At 42.4% G+C, this 27,008-nt stretch overlaps 1 protein-coding gene and 1 long non-coding RNA gene across 7 annotated transcripts in view; one reads left to right on the forward strand and one right to left on the reverse strand.

Annotated features, from left to right (window-relative positions):
* POU1F1 (POU class 1 homeobox 1) overlaps nt 1-27,008 on the forward strand; it is a 301,956-nt gene that overhangs the window by 2,496 nt on the left and 272,452 nt on the right. The window contains exons 1-2 of one of the 5 annotated variants that reach the window (XR_006572780.1): nt 25,017-25,147; nt 25,266-25,364. The exons of 1 other annotated variant lie outside the window; for it this stretch is intronic. The gene's annotated coding sequence lies outside the window, so the exon portion shown is untranslated. Of the gene's footprint in view, nt 1-21,621; nt 21,724-25,016; nt 25,148-25,265; nt 25,365-27,008 lie in introns of those variants that run through there. 3 more of the 5 variants (XM_044979851.1, XM_044978267.1, XM_044979014.1) reach the window with 3 other exon arrangements.
* The window catches only part of LOC123345619, a 49,631-nt gene continuing 26,184 nt past the window's right edge, over nt 3,562-27,008 (reverse strand). Inside the window, exons 3-4 of one of the 2 annotated variants that reach the window (XR_006572875.1) lie at nt 17,386-17,521; nt 3,562-3,777 (exon numbers count right to left, since the gene is read on the reverse strand). This is a non-coding gene — a long non-coding RNA (uncharacterized LOC123345619). Of the gene's footprint in view, nt 3,778-8,950; nt 9,101-17,385; nt 17,522-27,008 lie in introns of those variants that run through there. The other variant, XR_006572979.1, reaches the window with a different exon arrangement.

A 27,008-nucleotide genomic window follows, 5' to 3' on the forward strand; every position in this document is an offset into this window, starting at 1 on the left:
TTAAATTTCATTTGCCATTTTGTTGCCCAATCACTTAGTTTTGTGAGATCTTTTTGAAGTTTGTCACAGTCTGCTTTGGTCTTAACTATCTTGAGCAGTTTAGTATCGTCTGCAAAGTTTGCCATCTCACTGTTTACCCCTTTCTCCTGATCATTTATGAATAAGTTGAATAGGATTGGTCCGAGGACTGACCCTTGGGGAACACCACTAGTTACCCCTCTCCATTCTGAGAATTTACCATTAATTCCTACTCTTTATTCCCTGTCCTTTAACCAGTTCTCAGTCCATGAAAGGACCTTCCCTTTTATCCCATGACAGCTTAATTTACGTAAGCGCCTTTGGTGAGGGACCTTGTCAAAGGCTTTCTGGAAATCTAAGTACACTATGTCCACTGGATCCCCCTTGTCAACATGTTTGTTGACCCCAGTTCAGTAACAACTTGGCTGGGTTCTCCTGATGACCCGCGTGTTGGCAGCTGTTGCAACCCTGCTGGGAGATGCTGATTGGTTCATGATGACTCACTGCCAGATGTAGACTAACTCCTCTGGATAAAAGGGAGGTGGGGGAGTTGCTATCTGAAAAGAGTCATATAGAGTGTGAGGTTGGGCAATCCTGAGGGAGGAATCCTAGGAACAGTCAAACTTTGGGAGAAAGGTTGGGCTAGAGGTTTTTGTGTTAATAAAAGCAAAGGAATTTTAATCACATGTACTATTTAATTGTGCTTTGGAAGAGTGTAGGAATCCCACCATGCTAAGATAAACCCTTTCTAATGGTGATCTGCAGATTTTTGTCAGTGTAACACACTGCTGGAAACACCCAGATCTGTGAGCCACTATGTTACCTCTCCACCTCAGCAAGAGTGAGCTTTGCTGGAGACAAAACTGTGTGTCAGTCCCTACCATACCAGTTTGTCTTCCTCACCAACAAACTCCTCAAGGCTCTCTCAGCCCAAACCTTGCCTAGTAGGTAACAATGAGTGAACTCCAGCCCCTGGGCCCCTTAGAGATATTTCTCTGAAATGTGCAGCTTCTATCATTGTACATTCACAGAAGATATTAAGTTTGCTGCTCTTCTAAAGAGTCAGTACATTACATTAACTTAAGTGTGGTAAACTCATCCTTCCCTTCAAACACAGCATTGAGTTGGTTTACAGAAAGTAAAACAAGTTTATTAGCAAATCGACATGGGGCAAGTGATGCCAAGTGAAAGGAATAAAGAAAGAACAAATATAAAAATACACTTTCTAATGGCTAAGACCTAACGTAACAAACTGCAGTCTTTGTTCAAGGTAGTTTCTTTCTTTTAGCCAGGATACCCACAGAGTTCAAGATTTGTTTGAAGAAAGCCCTGTAGAAATGTACTTTAAAGCTAGTTTGATAATCTAATTGATTTATAGGGGGTTTCTGGTTTGCCTTTTGTTTTCATATAAATTTGGTGTATTTGTATGAATACAGTGGAACAATATTTACATTTTCTTTCCTTGAGCCCAGTGCGGCTTGTGCCATGAGCTCTAATGATCCTGTCTATCCTATGGCGAATGATATATTCCACATGCACAAATCAGTGTACCAAAAGATTTAAAAACCTGCCAATTTGATAATTAAGATGTTAAAAGATGCACCCTATTTTCAGTTTCTACATTACATTTTAAAGAAGAAATATGGGACAAGAATATTTTAAGTGAGCAAGAAGGAATTCCAATTTCTATGCATCAACTCACAAGATTATTAAACAGGTTGGGGATTTACCAGGCTAAATAGATTAAAGCTGTAAAATGAATGATCCACCCTGTCCAAAATTCAAAAGTAATCTTTTGCTGCAAGGGACTACTTTGCAGGAAGCTGATGCACTAGAAAATAGCTCACTGAGGAAGGCAAAATTTCAACAAGCCTTGTGGAGAATGTAAATTCATAGAGCAAGAAGAGAGGCTTAATTACTGATCCAGTTCACAAATGACATAATTCAGCATGATGGGTGAAGCTGCCACCGCAGATTATTAGAACTAGAAAAGGAGTTGTTATGGCTGAATTGTATTAAATGCAGCTGTATCAGGAATTTATTATAGTATCTGCCTGCACTGTTTGTGCTAATTTCTTAGATGTCCTGAGGTTCTATGTCCCTGATTGCTAGTGCAATTTGCACCCACAATTAATGGGAGCATGTACCTTAGTTACACCTCTAATTACTTGAGTTGTGCCTGCTGTCAGGTAGCAAAAGATATAAACACTGTTCCAAAAGCTGGTCAGAAAGTTTCAAGAAAAATGGAAGAAGGAAGGGGTGGGGGAGGGCATTTCAGCTTTTTCAGCGAAGAACAAAAAAAAATGAAATATTTCAGCCAAAACCCAAGATAAAATACTTCAATTAGGAAGTGCCTCTGTAGTGCTTCATGGGATGTGTAGCATGTGTGCCTCATGCCCCTATTTGTCTTGTAGAGCATGCTCTCTGGCTGTACTCCATATCCCATAATACACCACGTGCTCCTCCCTTGAAGAGTCATTGTGGCACACCCTAGGAAATGGAAGTCAGCCTGGGAAGCCTGGACTAAAGAGAGAATAGGGACATGTGAGGTATCTGAACTACAACTCCCATGAGGCACTTCAAAATTTATATATTTCTGGGTTTGGCCAAAAACGTTTCGGTTTCCAGCTGTCTGGTTTTAGCAAACAGTTGAAATTTTCTGTGGAAAGCAGATACTTTCTCTGAAAAACGTCGTTTAATTGAAAACTCAATTTTCCATCCAGCCCTATAAAGTGCTAAGATTTGCATCCCTGATTCATGGCAGGTGGTGCCCGCCACTGAAAATTTTCTCCTAATTGTCACTAACTAACGTCAGACATCCACTCTATAAATACCAAATTACTCTATTTTTCTTAAAGAAACTTTGAGTAAACTGAAAATCTTATTCTTTGTCATATGATGAGGATAAACAGCATCTGTTGCAGACTTTTGGTTTATTATAATACAGAACAACTTAGAAAATGAAAATTTTGGTGCATTTTTTTTCAAGCAGCGGTGTGTAATGTGACTAACCATTTTCACACTGTAAGGTCACATATACATATTCTACTGTCTCATCTTATTTTGTCTTTTATATTACCTAATCTAATACTATATTAGTTGGCTTACCCACTCATTACCTTGAATTATAACTGCCATTGGAGGAAGACATGGCTGTAACCATGTTTCTTGCTTTTTTTGCCTCTATCATTGGTGATAGATACTGTACTTCTGTTTTCTGAAATGAAGCCATATAGCGCTTTGAAGTACTGTTTTGAGAATACATTTTTAAACAACAAAAATCAAAAGGATTCTGAAAGGTTAATATAACAGATTTTGAAGGTAATGATGCTTCTAAGATGTCTAATAAAATTCTGAACTTTCCACTAAGAGATTAATAGCTTCATTTTGTTTCTTTCACAGCCATTAGCGTGACAAAAGAAGCCTAAATATCATTCCCCTTCATCTAATAAAATGTTTTGTGTTTTTCATACAGGTTAACTTAATGCCAGCATACATCCAAGTCACACTGATGGAATCACATGCATACTGAAGTTTGTGCATTTTAATTTGCATTTTTGCAGCACTGGAGTCAGTGCTGTAATGCTACTGTGATTCTTTTGAATTTTCTATCACATATTTTTGAAATTTGAGTTACATTCCACCATCAAAATCTGAAGCAGAGTTACTATGAAAGTACATAACCTTGATAAGGGTTGTCTGTGTCTTTAAATATTGTAACTGTCTTTGTCACACTGCGGAATTACTGTTCACAAAGGGCTGAAAGAAGAAAAAAATTAAAAGGTTCTATGAAATGAGTACTAACTTTTCAACTGCCAGCACTCAATTATATCATGTTACAAAGTTCTAAGCCTATGAAGTACTACACCTCAATGAATGTTGAAAAAAGCTTGATTTATTGCAATACAGTACTAAGATATTTAAAATCCCACATCGTCTCTCCTTTGTTATAAGATCAAGATTTTCATTGCTGGAAGAAATACCTTTGACAACAAGCTCTTTATTTCAAAACACCAATAATTTGGCTATTATTTGAAAGAGTTGCTTTTTAGCCTTATTGTATCTTCATTGGCTACAATAGCACTTAACAGGTGTTCAAGTTCATATTACTTGAACTCTGAGGGTACGTCTTCACTACCCGCCATATCGGCGGGTAGCAATCGATTTCTCAGAGTTCGATATATCGCGTCTCATCTAGACGCGATATATCGAACTCCGAACGCGCTCCCGTCGACTCTGGAACTCCACCACTGCGAATGGCGGTGGCGGAGTCGATGGGGGAGCCACGGACGTCAATCCCGCGCCATGAGGACGGGTAAGTAATTCGAACTTCAGCTATTCGCGTAGCTGAAGTTGCGTACCTTAGATCGAACCCCCCCCCTAGTGTAGACCAGGCCTGAGTGTTAGTTCTCCTCTAGTCACCACAACTTATTCCATCCTCACCCTTGTGAAATGTCTGGAAAACTGTAAGACTTCTTGGATTACACCATAGTGGAGAAAATTCTCTGGCTTCTTGCCACTGTAAAACATGAGCTTTGCTTAGGCACTGGGTCTGATAGTCAGATTCCTGTCTGTCCCAGCTAATGAGGATTGGACAGGTTTGCCTGTATGGTAATGCTGTGTAGAGAAGATTATTAATATTAGGGCTTGAGTCAGATTTTATGCTAGTTTCCCAGTATAACTCCACTGATTTACATGGAGCTACTACTGATTCTCACTTGTGTGAAATCGAAATCAGGTTTGGTATTGATTACTATGTATAAAAAAATTAAAATCGAGGAAACATAAATCTAAAAGTAGATTAGACAGAAATTATGTTGGGGAAAAGTAGTTGCAGGCTTTTATAATATGGAAGAAATCCTTCTGTGAAGGACAAGGTAGAGTGAGTTATTAAAACTTACTGTCCATTATCTTTGAGATCTTCTCTAGCACTCTGTGGCCTAGATCTCTTGCTCTGCTCAGTCTCCGGATGTGACAGAGCATGGGGAAGCTCCCCAGTCCTTGGCTGACCTAATACTGGCTTTGACATCAGTGGAGCTTAGAGCCCAAAGATCTGTCCTCCAGTTGGGTTAAGCTCAAATACTGTGTCCCCTGAGCCCCTTCTTCCCTATACCAAGGGTATTGCTGTTCCTATGCCTGGGGGGATTCCTTCACACAAGGGGAATTCTCACCAGTGACAATGCAGAGGTACCTTTGATCTGCTGGGGCCAGAGTATGGTCCCTAGGCTCTAGAGATCTGGATGCCATGAAGAAAAGGTAGAGCAACACCAGGTATTTTCCTTTTTAAACCCTTATCTCCTTCCATTGGGAAGCTTAAATCAAAGTGAGGTAAGAGACTACGTGAGGTAAGAGGCTCTAAGATTAACTAATTTTGGGATCTTCCCCCATCCTCAATACTGGGTATACCTTTATCTGACTGAAAGACAGTTTCTTTGCTCTCTGCAATGACTCAGACAACATCTTTTATTTGCGAACTGCTATTTAATATCCCATTTTTAACCATGTGAGTTCAGAATTTCACATGCGATAGAGCCATTTTCCTTGACCAGGAAAAATGTAACCATTCCCCTCTCCCCCAGTTTAAAATTCATTTTTTTAAACACAAGACTTTGTGAAAATAATTACACATTTTGTAGGGAATACGTAACTGAAAAAGCACACCTCATTGTCATGCTGCTTAGGACTTCTGAAGCTTTATTATGTTTTAAAGGAGGGGGATTTAACTGTATAGGACAAAAAAAATCAGAACAAAATGTTTTTTGCTTATTCTTCTGATGTCTATGGTACATGAAAGAAGTAGCTCTGTGATCTAATAGATACTGATCAAGGGAGCAGTGCTATTTTAAGATTCAAGCAAGCAGATTAAATACACCAGTCCTGTCTGAAGTACTAAGACTGAGTCATCTAATAAGTATCTTAATGTTTTCAGTGGCTGAAGCTTTAAAAATGTAGATAACTCTAAGTTTGCTGTATTTATGGACTGAAAATGAAAAAAGGTAGGTGTAACTTCAATGTCCGTACATAATGAAGGATCAGGTGTAACTTCAAAGAAAGGAGACAAGAATGATCGGCGGGGAATAAGAGAGAATGAATAAGGGGTATTTTAAAACGAGAGGTTTTTTTTTTTAATTTAAATGCAACATAAATGGTGACTTTTAAACTACAGAAATGAAACCTGTGTAATTCTTATTCCATTATGTGGCCCTAGCTGATATGTAGAAAAGAGTCAGGATCATTTTGTCATGATGGTACTGACCTTGACTGTAATATTGTCTATTCATAGGCTATAGGATCTCATATAATCAGTTAGTTGTGCTTTCAGTGGCTCCAGCCCTAATGGGGATGTATATAGAATAGGCAACATATTGTAATTTACTGTAAGGAGTCAATGCACTAGTGAATGCTTATCTGTATTCTGCAAGAACTCCTATTGGGAAACTTTAGGGCACTGCAAATATAGAGAAAGGGACAAAAGAAAGAAACAAAATATTATTCTAGAAGGCAAACCCTAAAACAGATAGATAGTTCCACACTTTCAAAATCCCTAGTGGTTGTTCCCTCTGGTCTCTGAGGATATATCTACCCTGCAAAGAAAAGCCCACATTACTGAGTCCCAGAGCTTGGATCAATTGACTGGTTTGTGGGATTCAGGCTGGAGGACTAAAAATAGTGTAGATGCTCCCACCTGGGGTGGAGCCTAGGCTCTGAGGCCTGGTGATGGGAGAGGACCTTGGTGCTCAGGTTCAGTCTGAGCAGGAAAGTCTACACAGCTATTTTTAGCCCTGAAAGCCTGAGTCAACTGACTCAGCTCTGAGACTCGCACAATGGGGTTTTTCTTTGTGGGGTAGACATCCCCTGTGGCTCCAGCCCACTGGGAGGCAGAACGGTAGTGTGCAGCCACCATAAAAATGCAGATTCACATAACCTAGGCCCAACATATAAAGGCCTCCCACTTTTGTCCAAAAAATACACACTGCAAGGTTTAAAAAATGAATAACTGAAGAATGATCTCAGTAGGAGTGTCATTATGTATATCTGCTCATGGAAACATTTTATAAAAGCACTTAAAGATTCCTGCCATAATTTATTTATTTTTTTACCTAGACCATTTGCTTTAAATCAGTACATTAGACTTTAGAAGCAAATAGATTGGGATGTGAATGGGTTTTTATGATGGAAAGGTCCCAGTCGAGATTTTGGTTCACAAACTGGTGGTCCATGGAGTCCTTGCTGTTAGTCTGTGGAGATCTGGCTAGCCACATGGCACTAGCTCCTCATTGCCAGCTGTTGAATTGCATTTAAATCAATGAATACAATGAATAATTTTCTAATATTACTTTCCCATGGAAGCAAATTGCTGCATGTAAAACAGGGCTGTTATGGAAGGGAGGGCTGCATCATGAGATTCATTGAGAGAAACTTCAAGACGATCTCCCCCCATGTGTTTTTTAAATTGTGTTCTGTACAGTTGGAGCAGGAAGGGGAGGCCATGGCCATTACAGGCTCTAGCCTGCCTCTGGTCAAAATTGAACACCATTCCCCTCTGCCTCTGCCCTATGCCATGCTGTGGCACTCGTTCATTAATGACTTTAAGGGAATAGTTTCACTTACTAAATCACAATCACTTGAATTCTCTCTAGAGTTTTTCCATCCAATTACTCAACAAGCCCTCTTGAATATTTTATCTGACTGGCTGATGCTCATTAAGAATAGCCCTCCCACTGAGTTGTCAAGACTGGCTCAGGGAAGTGTCTGGATGTAATTCTGAAGAGCCTAATAGTCCAAAATTGATCTCTTGCATTCATGGAAATATTGGATAGAATATGAATTAAGGGTTTCTTACTGCCATATTTTGATTCATGGATTATATTGTCTAAAATGTCACAATAATTATTTATTAGGGATAATATCTTCTACCTTCTAGTGAATGTACAAATCGTGTATCTGCAAACTCAGTATATGTTGTGTTGCTGTGCAAGAGAGGAGAATCAGGTTTATTTCTAGAGGTATAATTTTCAGGGGCAACTTCTCTGGGGATGATATAAAAAATGCCAGTACTTGCAATACCACAGACAAGTCATGGTACCTACACTCTACGTTATCATTACTAAAATAATATCTGGTTTACTAGGTGTTCTATTCAACATTCAATTCTGAATGGGGCTAAGGAAAGCAAAGTGAGCCATTGTGACTCATTCTAGCTGAGCCAGTTCTATCAACCACACAGATTTTTCTATTGTATATGGGAGGCTACACCTCTGCCTGATTGCAGGCCAGAGCCCTGACTGTTAACTACCCCACCCTGCCTAAGAGCTGGGTGAATAGACAGCTGCAGCTCCCCCTGGGTGCCAGCAAGAGCCCAGACTATATACGTCCTGCCCCGCTTGAAGGACGGGGCCCCACGTGAATTGCTAATTCCTCCACTCTTGTTGTGCTTAGAGAAGGCTGTTGCAGACCAACTTGCGGGGAGGCATGCCCCCACCTCGGCCCTTAGATGCAGACGCGGAGGGATGGCCCCACTGGCCTACATTTGTTTTTTGATGAAATTGTATCTTTCAGGGGAAAACTTAGTGCATAAAACATTTCAACTTGTTCTACTTATGACAAGACTCAATAGGTGGATAAAGACACTGCAAATGGTGGTGGAGTATGGGAGAGGTAATACTAATAGATGGGTGTGTTTGCATAAATGAATGGTGTCAGAATTTATGCTAGCTGCCACAGTTGTTGTAGCTGAAAATGGCCACCAGGCTAATCAATGCTAAGCTCCCAGCAGAGGCAGGTGTTGAGAGGATATATGAGAGGAAGACGATGTAGGTTCCACCAGGATTCAATGCCATCATCTTCAGTCTCATTGGGGCCCTCAGGATTGTTCTTCTGTCATCCAGCCATGCTTATTACTTCATACCACTTGCTTACAGGCCACCTCCCTTATATCCAGCTGCTGCCGACAACATGCAACAGCCTGTTTCCCTGCTGTCTCTGCCTCTCTCCCAGCCTCTTTGTTCCAACTCTCGGGCTGCTGCTGGATTCCCCCAAAGTGAATTCCTTCCTGGCTGACCTATGACCAGCTGAGTATCTCCTTGAGAAAGGAGAGAAAATCAGTGATTCACTGCTCAGCAGATTCATTGCAATATTAAAGAAAACAACAAAACCAAGGAGCAAATGTAAAGTCTCCATGAAAGAGCACAGTGAGCCTCTCTAACAGCAGCCATCATGAACTGAAACTACACTACAAAATGGAGGGCCCAGCGTGCTGGCAGACTTCCCACCAATACAGGTGCAATAAACAGAGAGATGAGTTCTGACAGATGAATCTGATCATGTTCTCTCTGCTTTAACTATTGCTTTTGGCATAGCTAGCTGTGTGATTGGTTATTGAAGAAATACGGTATTTTTGCTCCCTGACTTGATGACTCCCAAACCCTCAAACTGCACACACGATTGCATTGGAGATATTTGATCTGAAACCCTGTTCACAGCAGGATTGCTAGTCACGCTTCTTTCCTTGGACATTCCTGTGAACAAATTCCCCTCAGGTGCATATTTGTGAAAAGTAGGGGAGGGGAGTTACCAAGTGAATTTTCCAGCTTTTATTCAAATGTTCACACCTACTACTTTATGCAGTAATCACCCAGCTGTAGTGGAAATAGAGGAAAATATCATCATCATCTTAAGGGAATATTTTTTTGGGCTGAAATTACCTGTTTCAGTGAAGCATTCGCAATGAGACTTTGACAGAAAATATCTTTGCCATTAGGATTCCTGACCTGGATCAAAGTAAATAGCTGATACAGATTTAGTCCAAAAATTAATTCTGATGCATGATTAGAATTGGATCTCTTCAAATGATTTTTTCTTATATCCAATATTGAGTTAATAAACTTTGAAAACAGGATTATTTCCCCCTTTTTACAGATAGTTTCTTGATATTATACACACAGTGGCTAAATCCAAGACGTGAATGTTGCCAAAGGCATCTCTGTTTAGTGTTCTCTCTATCCATGTAATAAAAATGAATTCATGGCATTGAGTCGGAGCCAAATTATTTGGAATGCTCCCAAGAATGGGAATTACATTTACAACTTTGACTTGTACTTTGTGTGGTGAAGACAACCACACACAAAGCAAATGTAAGTTCCTTCTGTTTTCTTGCTGGTCCTGGAGTTCTTATTTTTCCTTTTATGTGAAAGAGATGAATCTTGATCCATTCCAGTTAGACCACAAATTCAGTGTATTACTGTACTGTCACAAGCTGGCAGTTTTTGCCTTAAATATTCCATTCTTGTAGCTGGAATTGGTCCTACTGAGAAAGGGTTCAATGGGGCTAGCTAGCTATACATTACTTAAATCACAGTTAAGATCTGATTTGACAGCTTAAGTGTGCCTAGCCCTTGTGCTGGCTCTTTGCAAAGGCTGGTAAGCCTTCACTTCTGCCAGTTATTGAATGCTGCACAATTTTGCAAACTGACTTTATTTAGTTCCATTGTAACTATAACCAACCTTCTGCTATTCAAAGTGTGTGTGTGATTTCCCTAAAAGGTAGGATTTTTTTCTTTAATCTGTGCAGTTTTACAAAAGTACCAGTCTGAGTGCATGAACACCCCTTTGTGCGTCAGACCTGTAGATAAACACACTTGCACTATGGTTGGTCAAAGGTGTGGTTATGTAAAAAAGGAAGCTGTGGTTGACAGCAGCCTATCATTATTTCCTTTATTTTGAGTTTTGAAAGCAATTTGATCTGTGACAGTCTGTCATTATGTAAAAAGACCAGCTCATTGTAGAAATGGAAAGTGCTTATTTGGAGCACAAACATTTTGTAGCATACTGTATTTTTATAAAAATTTAAACCAGCCGGGCAAGAAATGTAGTTTAAAATTAATGTAATTCTTTCCTCATAATGGCTGTGGGTGGTAGAACATCATTCAGATCTATTTATCTCCAAAATGACCATATTCTTAAGTGTTTGTGTGTGGTGTTTGTATTTATTTATTTATTTATTTAGAGACTTCTGCCTGTTATCCATCCACTCTTATCTTGGGCTGTTAACAAAATAAAATGGGGGGAGGGGCTGGGAAGACACAAAATCAGGCCAGTGTTTAAGGGGAATATGTGACTCTCCAGAGATAAATAAGCAGCATACAGGGCATGATGGACAAACCAAAGTAAAATTTGTAGAAGTAACGGAGGGGAGCACAAACCTCCATGCTGCTCTCCTGGGACAAAAATCTGTGAGAGGAGGAAAAAACCACCTTTGAATTTATTCCATCTAGTTTTTACCTGTTTCTCTGGGAGATTACAGAGGAGGATAGGGGTTGGGCTTGCAAGCTCTGCAATTCCTAAGGGCCTGTTGTGACAGTAAAGGGTGATACCATGCAGGATCACAAGCTGTGCTTGAGGACGGCATGGCTGCCCTCTCCCCACCATCTCTGTAGGATGGCTCTCTTGGGAAGCTGTGCCAGTGCTGACAAGACCACTCTATGCCTGCATCTTGTGCCTGAGTGGGGTACCAAGTGTCAGCTTTGACTTCAGGACAGATTTCTGTCCAAACTTCTGCCTGCCCAGAAATGTTGCACACAACATCCCCACAGTCAGTGGAGAGACTTCTGCAGTTTCTGAGGGAAGAGGAGTGTCACAGCTCTCCTCCCTCTGCAGTTTTCCAGGGCCTTTTCTACCATTTTTAAAAATGAATTGGCTGCTTCATTACTGTGGACTTTCCCCCAACTGGAATGAGTTGAAGGGAAAGGATCTAATGAGGAAAGGGGGGCTGTTACCCAGTTAAACATTTAGTCAATAGGGACTTCATAATCCCCAGAATAATGGTTCTCAACCTTTTCCATGGTAGGAACCCTCTCCCCCACATTTAGCAACAGGGGAAGGACAAGTTGGTTGAGACCCTCTCTGCCACCTATCCTACAGTACAGGAAAAGGAACCTCCTTAAGTCAGATGGGATCAGGCTTGGGAGAGAGGAAGGGATGTGTGTGACATGAAGCAGTAAGCTTCAGGCAGCAGACAGCCTGAGCTGTGAGTGGAAAGTCAAGAGTTGGGCAGAGAACCACCTTGTTTCTGGTAGAAGGGCCAGCAACAGCAGCAGGATACAGGGAAACACTTTCAAAAGGGAGGCATGGGAAAACTGCAGGTGTGATACCAGAATGGGCCCAACAAAATCACAGACAAAGGAGCTGAGCTCTAGCTGGTGCAGTCTGTAGGCCAGGGCTTGAATGGGAGAGGGATGGACTGGAGGGAAGTACTCTAGGCACTAGGCTTGAGGAGTTTCATGGGACCTGAACTGGACTAAGAGACTCAGACTCAGAGAGCTGGAATAAGAACTATTCTGAAATTCCATAGTAACTGGAAGTCACTGTGTACCCTTTATTTGCTCTGTTTATTTATTGGCAGCCCTGGTAAAATAATCCTCTATGTGAAAGTGTGTATTTATGGGAACTCCCGAAAGGCTAGAGCCTATTGCACTCAGAACTTGGAGCACCTATAGCACTTCTCTTCAACCTCCTGGTACACAGTGCACACTAGCAAGCTGTCTACTGATGTCTGGGGTACCACAGCATTCAGTGACGCCCTGCAGTGGAGTCGGCTATAATATTTTCCTACCCTCTGTACAGCACAGGTCTAGGAATAGCCAATTAATGGGGAAAAATGAGCTAGTAAATACTTTTGCATGTGAATCTTTAATCAAAATGCTAAGTAAGATGATTAATAAAGATGGTACATGTGTTGTACTGCCATTATCTCATGTCTTACTGAACTGTGATTTAGCCTGTGCATAGCACAAGAAGAAAACGTTGGACTGAAAAATCTATATTTACAGTATGCAAAGGTTTGTGTTATCTAGTCACAGTTCACTAGAGCTATATTGGTAGAAATGTCTATTCTGGGGAGCTTTTTGATGCTCCCCCATCTTTGGGTGTGAAATTTGCATACTTTACAGCCTAGATGCTACTCTCATTGAAATGCCAAAAATAAGTTTTATTGTCTCAAAATACAGAAAAAAGTGTTGATTAGTATTGCAGACTTTTGAAAAGCTGAACACCTCCATTGTAATGTGTCCCTTGCTTTTATCCCATATCCATTCAGGAATGTATGTATTGCTTTGGATAAATAGTTCCATTCCTTTTTTTCCTTGTGCCAATTTTACAGTTTGGAAAGTTCTACTGAAAAACAGAAATGTGTTTTTCAGAGCCCTAGGAAGGACGTGGGCTGCTGGGCTTGCTGAGGACCTGGCACCGGCTGGGGCTGACAGAGCACACAGCCCGCTCTCAGCAGGGCGCTCCCCTCCTCCACACCGCCTCCCCCTACAGGGTGGCCAGAGCGGCGAATCAAAAAAAAAAAAGGGAAAAAAAAAGGGTGGCCATGCTGCCCTAGGACTGGGCGTAATGCCGCCCCCTTAGAATCTGCCGCCCCAAGCACGAGCTTGCTTGGCTGGTGCCTGGAGCCTGCCCTGGCCATGACTGAGGTGAGAGTGCAGATGGGTTTTGGAGGATCACCATCAACATCCCTTTCTTCATTTTTAGCTGGATGGAGGATCCTGAAACTTTTCAGTTGTAACACATGGTCATGGTATGGGAAAGACCGAGACTGCATTAATCTAAAGACTTTTTTCACAGATTTCAAAGTCAAAGAAGTTACTATTGTGATCATCTAGTCTGACTTCCTGTACAACATGGGCCAGAGAACTAAAATCATTCTTTTTGAAGCAGAGCATATATATAAAATTTTTAATCCAATCTTGATTTAAATATTGCCAGTGATGGAGAACCACCATAGCCCTCAGTAAATTGTTCAAGTGGATTGTGCTTTTACAGGGTAATTGTCCTGGGTAAAGGTGTTAACCTGGATCCAATTTGCTCTCTATCTTGCATCTGAATTTAAACTGTTCACATTTTTATAATTATCTGAATATCACTTCTGTCAATGATCCTATTTGATATAGATGAGATTAACACTAATATTCCACAAACTTTTTCTCTGGCAATGCTTCATCTTTATTGCCTGAAAAGAGTAGGTATCTCCCCAACATCCTCTGTGCTGAAATCATGTAAAGAAATTATTTAGTTTCTCAGTTGTTCCCTTCACTCCTTGGTATTCCAGCAGAGCCCTGGTAGACTTTTAAAGAAATTCCATATTGTTCTTTTCTGGCTACTTGCTCTTCAAATTCTTTCTGAATTTGTTATGTTGTACTGTTATAGCTTGTTTCTTTCTATTAGCTTCACTTAGGCTGGATTTCCATCTTCTGATGGATGACTACTTGGCTTGAAAATCCTCTTGAACCTTGCCATTTAGCCATAGTATTATTTCTTGCCTTATTGCTTCCTTTATTGTTGATGGGCATGCTTGCCTTCTGTGATTCTATTATGGTCTGTGGAAGTAGCCTTGTAGTCCATTATTGCTGTTTTATTACACTTTGTTGCTTTTTCATCTTCCATGCTGCACATACTGTTTCCTGATCTGAAGGTCAGCAACGTAATCATTCTAGTTTATTTGTATTCGTATGACTTGGAAGTTGTGTATCTGCAGATTCTGTTGTGTGGTTTCTACATTCAGGAATTTGATCTTATTAGAGTCAGTGAAATCTTGGGTACAGTACTACTTTGCCACATCTGCTGTATAGGACTTCCTGTATCATTTTAATCCAGGAGCTAGAGTACACTATTGATTTTTATCATTTCAACATGTTCTAGTAATGTTTATTATGTTGAGGTTCTGTTTCAATGCCAGGTTTCTTAGTTCCACCCACTTTTGTCTTCTAGTTGCTTTCTGTGGTATACAGATACAGCTTTTAGTTTTAGTTTTGGCTGTGCCTATTTGTATTTAGCTTCTTTGACTGACATATTACTTTGCCAGATAATTACCTTTTAGTTACTGATAGCCCTATCAGGTCTTTGGCTAAAGTGCTCCCCTGCTGGCTTTCCTCCTGCTCTTAGTTTAAATAATCACCCAAACATTGTTAATTTGCTATGGTGAGGATAGCTACACTCTGGTTAATGGGGAGCCTATCCCTTGTGCATAGGCATCCCTTTCCAATAAGACCAACAGTGACTAATAAATCTCCTTGTACCATCTTCTTTTTTGCACATTGAGACCCTTTATGGTGACTTACAATTTTTCCAATGCAAGTTCTCCCTTCCAAGGGTTTGTGGCGTGTGTATGCGCCTTAGGATTATACCACTGCAAGATGCTGGGGATTTTTTGAAAATTGTAATTTAGTAATGATTCTGAACATTTTGTTTTTCAGAAGTAATTCAAATGTTTTTTTAAAGATAAAGTTGATACTTTTTTTTATTAAAGCAAAAGGGGATCATAACATAGGGACACCCTAAGATAAAAATGAGGAAAGTAAGAAGAAACAAGGAATTGAGCCAGAGCCATTTCTGAGGAAGAATAACACATCCATGGAATCTTATGTTTCAAGGGGAAGCTAGTGGAGTGACAAACATATGTTATTTCAAGAAAAAACATAGGCCCAAAATAGCGCTTTCTTTGCATCCCCAAGGACCCCCACTGACAACAGAGGGAATTTGTAATGTGCAGGAATGCAGGATCAGATCCACCATGATGCATTTGTTTGGGAAGGAGGAGGGAGTATAGAGGTATGGTGAGTACGTGAGAAGTCGGAATGAAGAAAAATCACCAAAAGACAGAGTGGAATGATTGGCCAAATGTATTTTGTTCATCTAAAGTTAACAATTCACTGAAAGTGTCACCAGAATGGAGAGGAAAAGTGTCCACCATCCTCTCTCTCTTTTTTTTTTAAAAGGGCAGGGGAGGAAAACATACAGTATGTCTATACAGTGATTAAAACCTATGCCTGGCCCGAGCCAGCTGACACAAGTTAAGGGGCTGTTTTTATTGTGGTGTAGATGTTTGGGCTCAGATTGGAGTCTGGGATCTAGGACCCTGTGAAGAGGGAGAGTCCCAGAGCTCGGACTGCAGCCCAAGCCTGAATGTCTACACCACAATTAAAAAGCCCATGAGCCTGAGTCCTGTGAACCTGTGTCATCTGGCACAAGCCAGCTTTGGGTGTCTAAATGCAGTGTAGACATACCACTAAGGACTGATTCTGCAATTTTGGTTCAGACAAAGCTTCCATTTAATTCCTACCTGAATCAAGACCAGTGAGATGGAGCCCACTAATTTGCTTTAAATTATGTGGTGGCCTTCCTTTCTAATGTGAATTTGCTCCATCAACTACAAAAAATGCAGTCAGCATCTGATATTTTGCTCAGATATGAAGAATATGTGATGACCGTGTGCCTCTCCTAACTCCCACCCTACATAGCATGATGCAATGCTCTAGCTTTCTTGTTTTTTTCGCTTTTTTCGCTTTTTTCTTCTTCCCCCCGCCTCCTCTATTTTTGTTTCCTGTGGGCAGCAGTGATGGCATCTGCTTTTGGGATGATCATCAGCCCACGGGTAACTAATTTTTTGAAAGCCTTAAATTAGAGCCATTGGTGTAACAGGTTTCTTTTCTTCAACCTCCTTCAAGTCATACAACTTTGTTGATCTTTTGTTCATGGGCAAACTTGGACATGATGTTTTAAATACTCTGTCTGAAGTGCTCCACTCAATGCCATTCCAACTTGGAAAAGTTCACATCTCCATCTTCTGGTCTTTAGTCCCCTTATTTTATATCTGATGTCAGATGCTTCAGATTGTAAGCTCTTTGGGGTAAGGACTGTCCTTTACTGTGAATTTGTGCATAGTGGAGCCCCAACCTGGCTTCTAAACACCACTGCAATATAAATAATAATAATCTGACTTGGGCTTTACCATAACCATTTTCTCTCTGATGGAAAACCCTTTCCAATACTGTTTTAATATCTGAGTACCCTACAGCTACTGAATATGCCATATTTTGCAGCAGTGATGCCTTTAAAGAGATTCCCCAGATAAAAGCAGGACTTGCAGTGTCTAAATCGATGCTTGAGTACCTTTTAGTCAAAGTGTGGTTGTCCAGAAGTTCTCCTTTAACTGTTTCCCAGCCTTTCCTACACTTCATCTTAGAGCTATACATATGTACAAGGTGATTTTTGCTTTGGGTGAAGATTTCTTCAAGTTGCTACAGCTCTATTGCTGTGTAACTGAACATATAACAATGAATCATGCTTTGAAATCACTCACTTTTGGGTATTAACATCCCATAAGTAAGGCTACAATTTTGCCATGAGTATTTTTAATAAAAGTCCGGACAGGATGCGGGCAATAAACAATAAATCACGGAAATGTACACACATAATGCAGTTTTCACTAAATCAATACAGAAGCTTTTAAATTGCCAATTAAACCTTAATAATATAATTTTGACTACTGACAAGATTAATTGTTAGAGTGTAAAAATGTCATGTACTTACAGTTAGAGCTTTCCACAATTCTGAAACAGCATGTTGTACATTGCCAGGTTGTCATCTTTCATTGAGCGTCTGTCGTCTCGTAAGATATTTTTGTAAGATGAAAATGATCTCTTGCCGTCCAGACTGTTAACGGGCACTGATAAACACATCAGAGCTATTATGGCCAGACTTGGAAAGTGATCTTTTAAGTTGCACCGAAATTCCATGAAGTCAAGGCACTTCCTTTCAAAACTGTACTACTGTAGCTACAAAACTCGGCTTTTGCCAATGCGTTGACTTCAAACATGGGAATAGACCAGAAGTAGGCAAACTACGGCCCGCGGGCCACATACAGCCTGTGGGACCGTACTGCCCAGCCCTTGAGCTCCCGGCTGGGGAGGCTCAACCCCCCTCCCCCGCAGCCTCAGCATGACGTGACACCAGGGCGGGAGGGGGCTGCACTGCGGGGGCAGGGGAGAGCAGGAAGGGAGGCTCACCTGCAGCCTCAGGGGAGCAGGTGGGCGGTGCGGGTGGTAGGAGCGTGGCAAACGTGGGTGGAGGACTCAGGAGGAGCACCGGGCAGCCGCACAGCTGGCTGGAGAGAGGGGGCACTTTAAAGGGGAAACCGCCACTTCCCTCCAGCTGCGCAGCTCCTCCTGCTCCTCCTGAGTCCGCCACCCATGTTCGCAGAGCCACATTCTAAAAGGGGCTTTAGAGGGGGGGTTGGATAGGGGGTGGGGTTCCAGGCAGCTGTCGGGGGTGGTGGTGTGGATAGGGGTTGGGGCAGTCAGGGAGCGGGGGGGTTGGATAAGGGATGGGGTCCTGGGGGTGGTTAAGGGTAGGGGGTCCCAGGAGGGGGTGGTCAGGGGACAAGGAGTAGTGGGGGTTGGATGGGTCGGGAATTCTGAGGGGGGCAGTCAGGGGCGGGAAGTGGGATGGGGCGGATAGGGTTAAGGTTTGGGGAGGTACAGCCTTCCCTATCCGGCCCTCCATACAGTTTTGGAACCCCAATATGGCCCTCAGGCCAAAAAATTTGCCCACCCCTGGAATAAACTCAAATATATTTAGTGATGCAAGGCCAAGAAGTTTGGCCTGATTGGAATCAAACACTCAGCAGGCTTTCAAAAAACTGGCAGTATTAACAAAACCATTCAGATCTAGTCATATAGGCTTCAATATTTGTTGCTGTTTTTGCAAAGGACTTTCTTAGCTAACAGGTTGTCAGTTGTGCCACTGAGGACTTTGTCCAACTGGCAAGATCGGCCAACTCATTTGCCACTTTATGCGATCTGATTTCTGGTTTATTTTTTTGTAAGCAGTGACAGTTGCCATTATTCTTGGTGCAAATGCTTCTACCGCCGCAACATCTGCTTTTATTTCTGTTGATTTACTTAAGTGACTACATCTTCAATAGATGAACTACAGCTTTGCTCCCACTACTCTTTTTAATAAAAAAAAAATCCACCCAATCCTGCAGGTGACTGGTATGAAAATGGACAGCTTCAAACCAGCTGTTCCCCCGTGTAATTACCAGTGAAGCTGGAATTGCAGGCACTTTCCTTCCCTGCCCTCCACCCACCACAACGATTGATGGAACCGTGCTTTGAGGGCAGGGCAGGCAGTGAATGCACATTTTACGGCAATGACAAGTTCATTTACTTTTCCAAATGTTTTTCTCCAGGTATCGCCCTAAGTTGTGAAGAAGCGCAGTGCACGTAACATGCACTACATTCAGAAAAAGCACTTTGAGACTTCGTTTCCAGGTTTTGTTCATTTATGCAGCATTATCAGTGACAAAAGCAGTGACTTTATCAAAAGGAATTCCATATTGCCGAACTGTTTCCGCCACTGCGTGACTCACTGTTTTAAAGTTACCAGCCTCCAAACATTCACACTCCATCAGCAAAGACTTCAATTCCAAACTACCTTCCCTTGTCAGCTTGAAATGTCTGTAAAAGACAAACCAGGCACTGCCAGGATATTCAGTATGTTGTGCCCTTCAGCATCAGTAGTTTCATCTGCTATGAGACTAATTCCAAAACATTGATTCAGCGGGTCTTTCAGGTCACTTACATGTCTTTCAAAAAGCTTTTGCGGTATGTTTTTCAGAGATGATCCGAGGTAGGTATAATGTGTCAGGGTTGTCAGTCTAGGACATGTAGTGAAACGTTAGTGGTGCAGAAAGACTCTGAAAATCGGTAAACTTCTGTCCTGCAATTCTCTGTTCTTCAGTCTTTTCAGTAAACAGATCACTTGCCTATTTTGTACTTTAGCTTTCTCGCCCACACTCTATTCAAGGCACATTTATGCAAAGCACTTTCTGTACATTTGTTGCAGTTTGCTTTTTGCTCGTAAACTACACAGGAACATTACATGCTGTTCAAAACATCAATCCGCTCTGTTTATGAAACGTTTCCTCCTCTGGTTAGCAGTGGTGTTTGCCAGTTTGCTCCTCAGTGTTCTTGGAATTGCCATTTTTTTTCTCACTCTTTAACTAAACCTCACGCATGCTCCTCATACCTGACTGCTCAATTACAACAAATCTTACTGGCTAAGCAACAATGGTGCACCAAACAGTACTTTCGACTCGTGTACTGCAGATTTTAAAGGAAATAACCGATCTCTCATTTTTCTCAAAACCGATGCTTTTAATGGAATTTTCAGGAACTCGCAGCCATCTCTTAAAATCACAGAATCCGTGACAGAATCGTAGCCTTACTCATAGGTCTTGTGCCTCTCAGCTGTGAAGCCTAAAAGTGAATTAACCAAAGCGGCTGTTTGTGATGCTCCAAACAACACTGGTGCATATCTACCAGATATATCTTTAGCAGGAGTTTCTCTCGAAGCATCTGCTACAAAAAACCAGCAGCTGCAAATTGGGAATCAGTTTGACAGGCAACTTGGTTCTATTACCAACTGACTCAAGGGTCTGTTAAGGCAGACAGGTTTCTGCTGACACCTCCCAGATGATCAGTTTTCTTGCTCACGTAAGATCATTTTGTTGGTCTCATCCTACCCCAGTGTAGTTTTTCAATAGGTGATTTTGTGCACTCTGGGTAAACCTCAATCGTGAAGTTAGGTCTGATCATGTGGTGATGTGAATATGGATAATTCTTGTACTCCAGTGATTTATGATATTACTGTCTCTTCTTTGTATGTGGTTTTATTTATCAGAATATTTTCTTTCCGATTCTCTTATTGCTGTATAATATTAACTGGGTCCCTGTGATTTGTTTTTCTGTGTACCCTGGACATTATTTTAACCAAACATCCATACCCTTAGATCAGTGGTTCTCAAAGCCGGTCCACTGCTTGTTCAGGGAAAGCGCCTGGCAGGCCGGTTTGTTTACCTGCCGCGTCCGCAGGTTCGGCCGATCGCTGCTCCCACTGGCCAATGGGGGCTGCGGGAAGCAGTGGACAGCACATCCCTCGGCCTGTGCCATTTCCTGCAGCCCCCATTGGCCTTGAGTGGTGAACTGTGGCCAGTGGGAGCCACGATCGTCCGAACCTGGAGATGCGGCAGGTAAACAAACTGACCCGGCCCACAAGGGGCTTTCCCTGAACAAGTGGCGGACCAGCTTTGAGAAGCACTGCCTTAGAACACTTGGAAAAGCATCTGTTTCAGATTTCCACTCTTTTTCCAGTGTTACAATTTTAAGGGCTCCATCATTGAGAGGAAGTATAGTTCCATGGTTAGGGTGCTGCCCTGGGACTTGAGACACAGGTCCTATTTCTTGTTGTCACAGACTTGCTGTGTGACATTGGACAAGTCACTTAGTCTCCCTGTGCCTCAGTTCCCCATCTGTAAAATGGGGATAATACTTTTTTGGGGAGAGGGAGGTTTGAAGATAAATAAAACAAAAAGATTGTGAAGTGTTCAAATATCATATAAGCACCTATGATACCTAGATTCATGCACCTGTCCTCCATTGAATTCACTAGTTATGCTAAGAACTGATAGCAGAATTAAGTCCATAAAGCCATCATATTCAAATTGTCTGGATTTTTCTTTCTGTGTAAGCTGGAAGGCACTCTGATTCCATGATGATGGGTGTGGTATAAAACCTAAATAGAAGAGGATGTGTACAGGGAGTTTTCAGCAGATAATTCGCTCCTATAGATTGTCTACATAAACAATTAGACTTACTCCTTGGGGGAATTCTGTGGCAAAACAGAAAATGCCCCCCACCCCCTGGTTTTTTACTTTTAGCAGGAAATGATTTCTGTGGGGAAGCAAAGAGAAGCTGCACCAGTGCTAACTCACCCCTCCCTGGCAGCTCAGATGCAGCTGTTCAGGCAGCTGAGGGAGAGGTAAATCACTGAGGAGAGGTGGGGTCTGGGGATTCCCCAGCCACCCAGGTATGTTAGTTCCCCCTTCCCCTTCCCTGCACAGAGAAGCCAGGGCTGGGTCAGATCAACCCCCAGAAACTTCCCCAGGCTGCAGGAAGCTCTGCACCATTTGGAGGGGGCTGGCAGGGGGTGGTGTCTGGGTGCAGGGGAGAGTGAGGCTCAGGGTGGGGTTCTGGGTGCCGGGGCTGAGGCTCAGTGTGTGTGTGGGGGGGTGAGGTTGGATGCAGGGTGGTCCTGGATGCACAGGGGTTGGGTGGACAGAGGGGCAGCTCCCCATGCAGTGACAGCCCTCCCGGCACCCGGACCCCCACCCTGCACCCAGAACCTGCCCACTGAGCCTCCTGAAACCCCCCACTCTGCTGAACCTCACCCCCTTCATTGGGCACTCCCCACACCCAGACCCCCCCTTGAGCCCTAACCACCTTCACCTGGACTCCCCTGTACCCAGAACTCTGCACCAAGCTCCTATGCATCCAGATTTCCCCCCTGCACCCAGACCCACACCAAGGTGCCCGCACCCAGACTACGGCACACACAGAATCCTGGTACTCTTGAGGGAATTCTGTGTCAAAATTTAAAAAATTAAAATTCTGCAAAGTTTTGCATATTTTATTTGTTAAATAACACAATAACACCATCTCTACATTTTCAATTATTTTGGTAATTTATTTCAAAATACTTGTCAGCAAATAATTAAAAATGAAGTGATTATATTGTGTTATTTTGACAAGTAATATATGCAGTTTACAGAATTTTAAAATACTGTGTGCAGAATTCCCTCAGGAGTATAGACTGTGGCAAGCTGGGGTGTGAATCTACCCCACAAGAGCCTGCCACAGACCAACTGTCCATTTGCACCTTACTGATGTGCATTAGAGTGCTTTCACCTAGTCTTCCTTGAAACAGGACTAGATCAAAGTGTCCTAACCAACTTGTTAACACACATTAGCTGGGTGCATGTGCACAGTTAAAATGTGGCAGCCTAGTTCAGGTAGATTCCTAGTTTGCCACAGTCTTAATGTTCATGCAGACAAGCCCATAGTACTACTGTACCTAATGGTGCTCTATTATAACAATTCTCTACCACTTAATTTACTGTGCAGCATAATTTTAAATCAGGGCCAAACTACAGCTTTCTGCCAGTGGTGAGATTAGGACACAGGGTACGCTTGAGAAGGGATTGTGTACAGTACCTAAGGGGCCTGATAGGCAAAGGGACTGCACATACTAACCCTTCTTTTACGATGCTGCAGCCTATCTGTTCCCCCAGTGTAGCTAGCTTGCCCATGGTGTGGAGAACAAGGCTGCCCCCCCCCCACTTAGGGTACTATGTGCACGGGACTGCATCAAAAGAGCAGTCCTTGTATTCTACTGCACATGTCATGCACGGGGGAGAGGGGCATCCCCTTTGTGTGCGCCTTCTACCATGCACTCTATAAGGGTCCGTGACAATCTCACCTGTAACTGATCTGTTCATATTAGAAATAATGGAATATTCATTGAATCAGGTGTGTAACACCCAACTCCTGAATTATGAGTGGATAAATGTAAATGAGCTGTCATTTTTTGTCTCTTGTGAGGTGTACATAGGGGATAAATCCCCTAAAAAAGTCCAAGACTCATTTTGCTGTATGGGTGGGAGTGGGGAAGATTTTGGAAGAAGGTGACTTTGGGGTTGTGCCTGAGCATGTGTGTTTCAGGGTTGTCAGCAGGGGGAGGCTCCTGAATCCACTGCTATATAGATCCACTGACCATTCCTCTGTCAAGGGGAAATGCCAGGAGTCTGGGAGCCTGCAGCCCTGAGGTTGTAGTGATGCAGAGTAGCCTGGGAATTGAGGAGGAGGGAGATAATCCTTGATAATTCCCTACAACACCCCTAGATCTCTTCTGGATGTCTGCCTGGAAGAGTGGGCTGTTGGCTGGCTGGTGGGATCTGTCCTCAAAGAATAAAAATGTATGCAGACTAAAAATGTAAAAGACATCTGTTCCCATCACCATTTGGATTTTTTGCCTGCTGTCTATTTTTCAGCTTCTTTTCCAAAAGGACATTAGATGTGGTAAGAATGATAGAATCTATTCAGCATATCTGCTCTTTGCCAGACAACTGAATTTCAATGAACCTCTTGAGATTCGAATGGCAAAATGGACATTTTGAGAGATTGGAGTCAAGGATCTTTTTTTCTTTTCTTTTGTTGTTGTAGTTCATCATCCCTGTATTAGGGGCAAAGATTATTTGTCCTCTGCTCAAGACAGTCAATCAAATACTGTAATGGCTGCTCTGTGACATAAGTAAGATACATGGGAACCTAACTACACCACTTGGGCTAAGTGTCAAGACTCTCTAGCACAGAGGTCCCAGTCTGAAGCCTGTGGACTTCTGGTGGCCCGGAGAGAGCTGGCTATGTCTGTTGTGCTGGCGCTTTTGCCTTATTTCCATCTGCTGAACTGCATTTAAGAGACAGTTAAGGATACATGAAAAATGTTCCTAATTCTAGTTTTCCACCTAAGTGATAGTCATTGCCACAGATGTTTCATGATTGCAAAGAGGGAGGGAGTTCCAGTGCTTTTGGGAAAGAAAAGGTCACAAAACTCCTAAGTTTCAAGAGCTTGCTAGGAAAGTGGTTCCCGGGTTGGTTTAGTAATGAGAATGATAAAATGTAGTCACAAAAGAGTTAAAACAAAAACTTGGACTCTTCCAAAAACAAAAACCTTACATGTTTTTATGAAGTGAGGAGCATAACAGCAGCCAAAGAAATGAAGAAGCCACAAGCTGCTTAATAGCGGCATTGATTCCCCCGCCCCCCTTTGCTACTAGTTACCTCATTTGAGAAATCTTCAACAAAAGAGAGACAAGCTCATATAATGCTGAAAGAGCAGCTGTGTTCTATGGCTTCTCTGTGGAATACAGACACCAAGAATGCATGTGTTAGATGGCCAGATAGTTACCAAGCAGGGAATCTATATGCAGTGATCCACTTCATTGCACTTATCAGGAGTATTCATGCTTGTGAAATCCTAGTGTTGCTTGCATCAGTATAGAGTGAAATATGAGGGTGTTTAGATGGGGTCTCACAAATATAGCTGGCTTGATTTAACATACACTGTGACAAAGTCAGACCTGACAACTGTAGGTATGTAGTGGAACACAGATATATCAGCCCTGGAATGGTGAGGGCTGTGTTCCCTATAAGCTGAAAAGAGGTTATCTCAGGTTAATGAGGGACACCTGAGGCCAATTAAGGCCTGCCAGGGACCTCCCCAGAGAGGAGGGATGAGAAACAAACCGCAGCAGGGTTAGTGGCAGAAAAGGCTTCTCCTGGATGGAGGGCTGCTTTGTTCCCTACAGTAGAAACATCCAAGTTAACTGCTGTTTAGAGAAGGGCTGGCAACCAGAAGCGGGTACAATGAGGTAACATCCCAGAGAGGGGACAGGGTGAGGCATTTCTTTTTATAAGTTTGGGTTTTGTTTGGCTTAAGAGAACTACTGGGCCTAACTATAAATACTGGAAAAATAAATCAGAGTGAAATAATAATCAATTATTTATCCCCAGAGTGGGATTGATTCACTTTAGGTGTCCCCCCCCCTCCATTGCCAGAGAGAGAGAAATGTGGAGGCGGGGAGGTGCCTTGCTACAGCATTTATAAATAGGCAGGTGAGTGTGGTTTTATAAAGTGTAACTCTGTGTACACACACACCAGGAACAGGATTAATACTGCTTTATTAGTGGAGCTGCAGTAGCTAACAGTTTGTCTGCCTCTCAATGGAGGCCCATTTGTATACTAAGCCAGGTGTCAGTTGAAAGATTTTGTCTCCTCCTGTAGACTTCACAACAGCATGTTTTGTCATGGTTATGAATGAAGGCATAAGATGGGACTCAGTCTTGGGGCAGTGGTTCTCAGCTGAGGGTCTATAAGCCCCCTTGGGGGACCATGAGCAGGTTTCAGGGGGGTCTGCCAAGCAGGACTGGCATTAGACTCACGGGGGCCGAAGGCAGAGAGCCGAAGCTGCAGCGGGAATCTCTGAAGCCCGAGCACCTTAGCTTCGTGGGGCTCCCTGGGGCGTGGGGCAATGGGCAATTGCCATGGTTGGTACCCTTAACATTAGCCCTGGTTTTATATACAGAAAAACAGTTGTGGCACAGGTGGACCATAGAGTTTTTATAGGTGGGGTTCAGAAAGGAAAAAGGTTGAGAACCCCTGACTTGGGGGACAAAGGAATACACTGGGCCCTTCACCTGGGAGACATGCTGACAGAGTGTCTTTTTTTTTTTTTTCATGAAAGGAGGATCACAGTCAAGCCTGGCTATAAAAAGCTGCAAGGGCTTTGAGTGAGCACTATTCTACAGGGCATAAGAGTATCTAGTTCATTAAGTCTAGGCTCTGGAATGTGTGTTATGATTTAATTTTATATATAACCATTTGTTTTCAGGACTTGCTATTATTTTAATCTCTGTGCTTTGTTAAATAAACTTTTATACTTTATAGTGAAATCAAGTGCCCCGTATAAAGTGGAGCGGTGGTCTGAGGGGGAACTGTTAAGCTGGGGTGTACTGCTGCTTTGGAACCAGGACTGGGCATTCCAGGGAGACACCTGGAGGGTCCCAGGGTTGGAGTGTGTCTATTGCTAACCTGGTACAGTGACAGCAGGCCTAGAGCAGAGTGCTTGTTTTGCCTGTGACCAGTGGAGTTGGGAGCTGACCCCAGGCAGGCGCAGACAAGGCTCCCTCATGCTAAGAGCAGGTAGTAGTGATGTGCCTTGAAACCCTGGGTACCCCTTGAAAGTACATATCACTTGCTGCGCTAGCTTTACTATTAATGCACAACCAATAGCAGTTTAATTTTTCCTTTGTCTTTTTGCCACTAGGTATTCCTTCCCCTCAGTCTCTACTGGCTTAGCACCTTTTCACTCTTCCTTTATTGTAAAAACATAATTCCCCCCGCCGTCCCCATGGCCTTGAGTTTTTTTCAAGCACTTCCTTTTCAGTGCTGCAACTGCTTGAAGTCTTGCTTCTGCTTTGTTGCAGACCTTTTATCTGCTTTCCCCTGCTTTCCAATTTCTTCCTCACAGTGTCACATTTTTGCATTCATCTTTCACATGAGTATGTTTCAACAAACTAGAGTTTGTTCTGTGTCTGTACAGTGCCTGGTACAACAGCATCCTGATTCGTGACTGGGGCTTAAAGGCACTATTGTAATACAAATAATAATACAAATTTAGAGAATACCAAGGCATTTCAGAGGAATCTAGAAAAACAAGATGAAATGGGCAGCAGATGATAGCTTGCATTTATTAA

The sequence above is a fragment of the Mauremys mutica genome, chromosome 1, assembly GCF_020497125.1.
Source record: "Mauremys mutica isolate MM-2020 ecotype Southern chromosome 1, ASM2049712v1, whole genome shotgun sequence".
Lineage (NCBI taxonomy): Eukaryota > Metazoa > Chordata > Testudines > Geoemydidae > Mauremys > Mauremys mutica.